This window comes from Mytilus galloprovincialis, chromosome 11 (genome assembly GCF_965363235.1).
Source record: "Mytilus galloprovincialis chromosome 11, xbMytGall1.hap1.1, whole genome shotgun sequence".
NCBI classification, from domain to species: domain Eukaryota; kingdom Metazoa; phylum Mollusca; class Bivalvia; order Mytilida; family Mytilidae; genus Mytilus; species Mytilus galloprovincialis.
The window spans coordinates 49,581,675-49,590,864 of NC_134848.1; positions in this window are offsets into that span (position 1 = coordinate 49,581,675).

Here is a 9,190-nt window from a genome sequence, read left to right on the forward strand (position 1 = left end):
CGTGAAAAAAGAACGATACAGTCTACTTACATCAAGGCATCGCAGGTCAAACAAGCACAACAAATGCCTTGTTGATATAACAAAACCGATTTTCCTGCCAAAATGATATCTTATTGGTTTTTTTTTTCAATTCATACTTAAATCAAAGACATATATTTTTGGAATATATTGTTTGTTGTAATTCATTTTTCATAATTATTTTGCGTATGTATTTCATAGAGTAATCACAAGTGTATGTCCTTCAAATAGTAATCACAAGTCTATATCTTTCAAAGAGTAATCACAAGCCTATGTCTATCATAGAGTTATCACAAATATATTTCTTTCAGAGAGATATCACAAGTGCTATGTATGCAATGGAATGCCATTTCATGCTTTTTCTAAGGGATACCCTCATATTGACCTTGTTCACCTTACTGTCCTCGTTCATTACACACTGTGATATAGGTGTCATACATTACGTAATATCAATAATCAGCCCCTTTTAATTGTCGAGCCTGCAACTTTTGTTGCAGAAAGCTCGACATAGGGATAGTGATCCGGCGGCGGCGGCGGCGGCGGTGTTAGCTAACTTCTTAAAAGCTTTATATTTTAGAAGGTGGAAGACCTGGATGCTTCATACTTTGTATATAGATGCCTCATGTTACGAAGTTTCCGTCAGTCACATGTCCAATAACCTTGACCTCATTTTCATGGTTCAGTGACCACTTGAAAAAAAAGTTCAGATTTTTTGTAATGTTGAATTCTCTCTTATTATAAGTAATAGGATAACTATATTTGATATGTGCGTACCTTGCAAGGTCCTCATGTCTGTCAGACAGTTTTCACTTGACCTCGACCTCATTTCATGGATCAGTGAACAAGGTTAAGTTTTGGTGGTCAAGTCCATATCTCAGATACTATAAGCAATAGGGCTAGTATATTCGGTGTATGGAAGGACTGTAAGGTGTACATGTCCAACTGGCAGGTGTCATCTGACCTTGACCTCATTTTCATGGTTCAGTGGTTATAGTTAAATTTTTGTGTTTTGGTCTGTTTTTTTCATACTATATGCAATAGGTCTACTATATTTGTTGTATGGAATGATTGTAAGGTGTACATGTCTAGCGGGCAGATGTCATGTGACCTTGACCTCATTTTCATGGTTCAGTGGTTATAGTTAAATTTTTGTGTTTTGGTCTGTTTTTTTCATACTATATGCAATATGTCTACTATATTTGTTGTATGGAATGATTGTAAGGTGTACATGTCTAGCGGTCAGATGTCATGTGACCTTGACCTCATTTTCATGGTTCAGTAGTCAAAGTTAAGTTTTTGAGTTTTGGTCTTTTTATCTAATATCAACTATATTTGGTGTATGGAAATATTTTATGATTTTTATGTCAGTAGAGCAGGTTTCTTTTGACCGTGACCTCATTTTCACGGTTCATTGCACAGTGTTAAGTTTTTGTGTTTTGGTCTATTTTTCTTAAACTATAAGTAATAGGTCAACTATATATGTTGTATAGAAGCATTGTTAGCTGTACATGTCTGCCTGGCATGGTTCATCTGACCTTGACCTCATTTTCATGGTTCATTGGTCTTTGTTTAGTTATCTTGGTTAATGTTAAGTTTATGAGACAGTTGTAATAAAGCTTTATACTTAGGACTATCAACATAATATCAATGATTAGTATAGAAGGCGAGACATTTCAGCGTGTGCACTCTTGTTTTGTCTTGATTCTTTTTTAATCGTTTATTCAGAACAATTTATTTTCAACACAACAGGAGCGACATATGTTTCTTTTGAATGACAAAGAAGACAGTTTTTTTCATGAACAAAACATTTTTTTTTCTAGTCGAATTCATTTAAAGTTGTTGAAATTTGGATTGAGAGAAAAGAACGAGTGTTACAAAATATAAATTACTAAAGTCTATCGATCAATTACATCTATTAAGGATGTTCGCTACTCTGTTTAAAAATAACAAGCTTTTTGAAAGACTGTTATGAATTGATAGTATATAAATTAAGAAACTAAAAAAGTAGAAAAAAATGGAAGGTCCGTGTACTTGTTTTCAAGATATAAGCCATTGGAAATTTGGCGGGAAATAATTATCTCTAGATTTTTCATACATTTAACATTGGCACCTTTTTTGTTTTAAAAAACTACGAAAAAATAACAAGGATTTTATAAGATTTTGAAATATGGCTTTTTAAACTTTATGTTTTAAAAATATGAACAGAAAAATAGGGGTTAGTGGGCAACTTTTTAATGACAATACATGGATAAAACCAGAGGATTCCGAAAATCTGTCAAAAATTCAACAAAAAAAGGAGCAAACATCCTTAACAGGGGTAAATAAGACTATGTCAAATCAAAACAGCAAATGAGTAAGAGGCAATTATACTCCGATGCTAAAATCTTCAAGAAAGAAATTAGGAATTCCAAGATGGAAATAAAGATTAAGGTAAACAAAAACTTTATACACAACTAGAATGGCAATATTAGAATAAAACACGATGAGTCCATTTTCAAATTATTTTAGTACTGTGAACAGAGAAATTATGTCTGCGATTTTATTTTCGATATATTCGCGATACCAGTTGATTGAGAAAAAAGGACCGCATTTTTTCAGGGTAAAAGGATGAAAAAGAGTTTGACCCCACCTCAATATAATTATTAGATGACTCACTTGAAAAATATGTTAAGACAACAGACCTACGCCGACAAAAATTAATTCAAATAAAAGTCAAGGCTAGCATTAAATGTTTTAATGCATTATATAGATATAAGAAGTGTATTCTGCTTTTGAAAATGCCTGTTCCGAGTCAGGAATATGACAGTCGTTATCCATTCGTTTGATGTGTAAGAGCTATTGATGTTGCCATTTTAATAGGGACATTGCGTTTTGAATTGTCCTACGAGCTCGATATTTTTGTTATTTTACTTATTATATGAAAGACATCTCATAAAAGTGGATATTACGGATATTGCTAAATAAACATATATCGTTAGAGTAATGATAATGACATCTTTCAATCCGATTAAAATGATTTACTCGTAAAACTTCTACACAGATCAATCAGATTAAAAATATTAAATGAATTAGCAATAATACGTTCAGCCTTACGTTATCATTAATTTGGTCATTCTTCTCTGCAGATTGTGATTGCAAACATGTCCAATAAATTAACATCAGTACCACAGATAAAAAATTTGTAAGTGTTTTTATACCTTGAATACCATAAGACCACTGCATTGTTTCGGTCAAATTATTAGGGATATTATATTAATCATATGTCGTAATACTGTTCGAACAGTGGTTACATCTTCGATCAAAACTGGCATAAAACCAGCAATTAAATATTCAGAACATTTCACGTAGCCACCTTGGTTCAGAGAGAACCCGAGAAGTAATGTGCATTACATTGATATCAACGTGATATACTTCAGTAAAATAAATCGTGCTTCTATTGTTTTAAAGAAATATAAGAAGATTTAGTATAGGTACCAATGAGATAACGTTCCATCCAAGTAATAATTTGTATATTCAACCATTATAGGTTACATATACAGTTGATTTGAATAGTTTTCGCATTGACGAAAGTATTTCAAATCAACTGTAATAATTGATAAAGGTCTTGAAAAATGGCAATCATAATTGCACCTGTCCTAAGTCAAGAACTGATATGCAGTGGTTGTCGTTCATAAGTGTTTGTCGTTTGTAAATTACGAAAGTGACGAGCGCTACCAAAATCATTGCATATACTTATGTATAACTATGTTGTTATATTCAATACAGAGAATTGGCTCACACCGACCAGCAAGCTATACAGGTCCAGAAAATCACTAGTGTAAAACCATACAAACAGGAAAACATACAGAATAATATATGAAAGAAAACGAGAAACGACAAACACTTATGAACGACAACCACTGCATATCAGTTCTTGACTTAGGACAGGTGCAATTATGATTGCCATTTGTCAAGACCTTTATCAGTACCGCTGCTTACATGATCAGTTGAGGTGTATAACAGATCATTTGAACATGTCGAAATTTAAATACTTAAGAGGCAAACTCAACAAAAGCATTTTTGGTGGTTCGAACTGAGAAGAAAAATAGTAGCATCGTTGTCGCCATGTAGCTATATAGAATGATGTATGCAAAAATTAATCACAGAAAAAATAATAACACATAATTAAAGGTCTCCCCAAAACAAACACTGATGTAGTTGATTTAAATACTGCAAATGGCACTAATCTTGGTTGAACAGGATTGTCAGTTTTTCCATTGATGGTCGGTGGTTTGCTTTAACACACCATCTACCTCCACCACTACAAAACTGACCACCAAGAAATAGCAAAAAAGTGAAATGTGCATCAAAATTCAAACTAGCAATTCTTCAAATAATCAAAATGAAATTTGACCTACCAGGTTTGACATTGTCTTTTATTCATGAATTATCATTTTCCGAAACGTGGACATAGAAACGAAAGCCTACAGTAGTCAGTTAAGTAATACAAAACATCTTTGATCCTTTGGGGATATAATTCGATTGTCAATTCAGTAAACTAACATACAGAAATAAGATATATTTTATTCGAAAAAGCTTGTTTTTTGTCGAGCCTTCGACTTTAGTCGAAAAAGCGAGACTAAGCGATCCTACATTCCGTCGTCGTCGGCGTCGTCGTCGTCGTCGGCGGCGTCCACAAATATTCACTCTGTGGTTAAAGTTTTACTTATAAATGGACTTAGTTTTTCTGCGAGGAAACATTACATTCACTCTGTGGTTAAAGTTTTTAAAATTTTAATAACTTTCATAAACTATCCTTGATTTGTACCAAACTTGGACAGAAGCTTGTTTATGATCTTAAGATAGTATCAAGAAGAAAATTTTGTAAAAATAAATTTCCACTTTTCCGTATTTTACTTATAAATGGACTTAGTTTTTTTGTCAGAAACAAAACATTCACTCTGTGGTTTAAGTTTTTAAATTTTTTATAATGTTCTTAAACTATCCTGGATTTCTACCAAACTTAGACAAAAACTTGTTTCTGATCATAAGATATTATTCAGAAGTAAATTTTGTAAAAAAAAAATTCACTTTTTCCGTATTTTACTTATAAATGGACTTAGTTTTTCTTCCAGTTAACATTACATACAGTCTGCAGTTAAAGTTTATAAAACATTTATTAGATTCATAAACTATCCTGGATTTTTAACCAAACTTGGAAGTTTCTTTCAATCAAAAGACAGTATCGAGAGAGAAATTTTTATTGATGTTTTTCCTCATTTTTGTTAAGTCTGCGATTAACAGCAAAAGTAGGCGAGACACTGGGTTCCGTGGAACCCTTACGAATTTTTTTTTATTTAACATTTAACAATTGAACAACGAAACGGGTATACAATGATTTTCTTGATAGAGGGTTGCTGCTCACAAGGAAGCTATTAAACCAAGAGTTCCAAATGGTGAAGTTGAAATCATCCCTTCGTAAATTTTACGGACGCCATCAAGAGTTGGTGACCGTTATGGAATAACCGTTTCACAAAAGATATCGGATATGTTCCTTACGTCGTAACTACAATCCCCTTACCTTTCATGAATGTGACCTATCGAATCAAATTATTTACCGGATTTGTTATCACATAAGCAATATGACGGGTGCCGCATGTGGAGCAGGACCTGCTTACCCTTCCGGAGCACCTGAGATCCCCCTAGTTTTTTGGTGGGGTTTGTGTTGTTTATTCTTTAGTTTTCTATGTTGTGTCGTGTGTGCTGTTGTTTGTTTGTCTTTTTCATTTTTAGCCATGGCGTTGTCAGTTTGTTTTAGATTTATGAGTTTGACTGTCCCTTTGGTATCTTTCGTCCCTCTTTTAATAAAATGTGAACTGATTTTGTAAAGAACAAAGAACTAATATTTCTTTTGAAAAAGTATTTCTCCTTTTTTTATCATTTTGTAATGACATCGTCGTCGTCTCCAATCTCGATAAGTTCTTTTGTTTCTCTAGTATATAAAAATTAAATTCACTAGTATTGAAATACTAAGTTATTTCTGTTGCTTTTAGCTTATTGACAATAATTGAAAGATGCTGACAATGTAAGACTGTCTTCAATCACTAACTTTGAAACAAGTTACAAGTACCATTTATAATGAGACCTGCAAATGATTCATCACATTAAATATACGTAACTATTTCATCTTGATACCATTTGTTATCTAAAAATAATAGTCATTGTAAAGCAAATGAAAAACCCTGTAAGATCTAGCCACGAAGGTCATGTTATTCGCAAACTATTGTTCATATAATATTTCAAAGTTTGTGACTGTCTTTGTAGTAGTATTAGGTGAGTGATGGATATATGCCCTGCCACGTCCTGTCTTTGGTTTTGTTTGATCTTGTTCTTTATATCCATGTGATGATAATGCTTTAATACAATTGAGAATGGAAGCGGGAAATATTTCAAAGAGACAACGACCCGACCAAAGCAAAAACAGCCGAAGGCCACCAATGGGTCTTCAACGCAGAAAAATCTGCTTGATAGGAGCGTCACAGATGAGTCTTATGTAGACGAAACGCGCGTCTGGCGTATTAAATTATAATCCTGGTACCTTTGATAACTATTTGGGGAAAAGATAAGTGTTTGAAGGTCTCTACGCATGACAAATGAGTCGGAAACAATTAATTGTGGTCCCTGAATTGCAACGATTGTAAACATAACTTTTCTTCTTTTTTTTTTTCGTTTCTCATACTTGACCGAGTAAGATAATGTCCTACCACGTAATCACTAACCTGTAGAAAAATATAAACTCCGGAGTTAAACGTCGGTTATTGAAAACAAACTAATGGAATTGCTTTTATCAGAATTGTCTAACGAAAGTTCATATCGTCTTGTGAAATAATACATTTCATATCAACGGCAGTTAATTGCTCATTATCACAGAATTCAGTATATACGTAGAGATACCTCTCAATATTACAGCTATTGTAATTTATCGAAAATTAACTCTCGCAGCTGCCACTAATGTTTTATAGATGGTTAATACATTTATGATAAATAATTTAATAGAAGTGTCGGTTTGAAAACAGGAGTTTAAGATGATTACCAGTCATATCTAGATATCTATTGAGATGTCCTTGTAAGTAACAATGAGCTTATATGACCATTGTATAAGTAAAATAAAACTCCGAAACCTGTCCGTAGAAGAACAAAAACAAATCATGAACACTATACTGACATATCAATTTTATTTTACTTTTTTCTTTTGAAGGATTGGTATCCAAAAGACACAAACAATGCTCAAACATTTACCACACAATTGGTATCTTGAAATGTTTTCTACTGTAGAATGTCTTAAGTCTAATATATTATTGTACTCAGCCGATTTGAAATGTTTGTAATAATTGGATATATATTGACCTGTTTAGTTAAAATAAGTCACGGGCAGTTATATATCTTCTATAGACAATCTTTTTTTTTTCGAATTGCAATAATTGATAAGACATAATGAATACATATAAGCATATTTACAGGCGTCAGGACGATGGCTTGACATTAACATAGCAGATTTACCGGATTCAAATAGTCTTTAAATGTTAGATAAATTAGGCTGTTAGTTTTCTCGTTTGAATTGTTTTGCATTTGTCATTGCGATGGCTTTAGCTAACTATGCGGTATTGAATTTACTCTTTTTTGAAGACCGTACGGTGACCTATAGTTGTTTATTTCTGTGTATGTGTGTTTGTCTCATGTGTAAATTATTCTCATAGAGAGACGGATTTGTATAAGAGCACTGCTCTTGTTTCCTTATCTTAATTATTATATCTTTTGTATATTTTGTTTTTATGTCTCAACCCCGGAAGCTAATAAAATTGAGAATGGAAATGGGGAATGTACCAAAGAGACAACAACCCGACCATAGAGCAGACAACAGCAGAAGGTCATCAACAGGTCTTCAATGCAACGAGAAATTCTCGCACCCGGAGGCGTCCTTCAGCTGGCCCCTAAACAAATATATACTGGTTCAGTGATAATGAACACCATACTAAATTCCAAATTGTACACAAGAAACTAAAAGTTAAAATAATACAAGACTAACAAAGGCCAGAGGCTCCTGACTTGGGACAGGCGCAAAAATGCGGCGGGGTTAAACATGTTTGTGAGATCTCAACCCTCCCCCTATACCTCTAGCTCTAGCATAACAATATGCACATTAAAATTCAGTTCAAGAGAAGTCCGAGTCTGATGTCAGAAGATGTAACCAAAGAAAATAAACAAAATGACAATAATACATAAATTACATCAGACTACTAGCAGTTAACTGACATACCAGCTCCGGACTTCAATTTAACTGATAAAAAATTATGTCTTCATCATATGAATATCAGGCACAATCCTCCCCGTGAGGGGTTTAGTATCATACCATCATAACATATATGAGAAGAACATAACCCGTGTCATGCCAACAACTGGTTTATTGATAAAAAAATGTGTTATATACAATGTATAAATAAAGATGTCTTAAATAAAATATGTAACTAATAGCATCTTCCTTTTCTATTAAATCTCGATTAATTTTCAAACTTTGTGCAAACTATTACATGGAACTCATTAGTAATTTCATGTACTGTAAATCAACTTATTTTCATTTCGTGTTTTAATTGCCTTTATTAGCCTTTTTCGCGGCGATTTAATTTCGCGATTTTCATTTTTAACTGTTATTGTTTATGGTAACTAACTAGCTACTCGAATGTCTTTATTGATTACGGGATCAGAATTTCACACACAAATCTATGTTTGCGCCTCATGTTACAGCTGTCGTCTCGCAATGGACTTATATGTCTGTATTGAAGTGATCCACAATTTCGCTCAGGATCAGATGGGAATTTACTGTCATAGTCGTTTAGTTGTTCGATAATTCCATATCTATTCACAAAAGGTTCTCCCGTTAGCCACTGTCTTGCTTTTAAACATATCCACATTTCCCATACACCTAAAATGGCACATAAATATGTAATGTGCTTGAACTAATCACACAAGACATTACTTCTGGTTTACATTTGACAAGTCATAGAGGTGGAGGGATTACCTAGCTATGAAAAAAGGATTATTCTCAACGTTTCCGTCAAAAGTGAATGTACCAAGTCAGGAATATCAAATCAATTTTCCGTTCGTTCCGGTTTTTTTTTTTTTTTTTTTTTTGTAT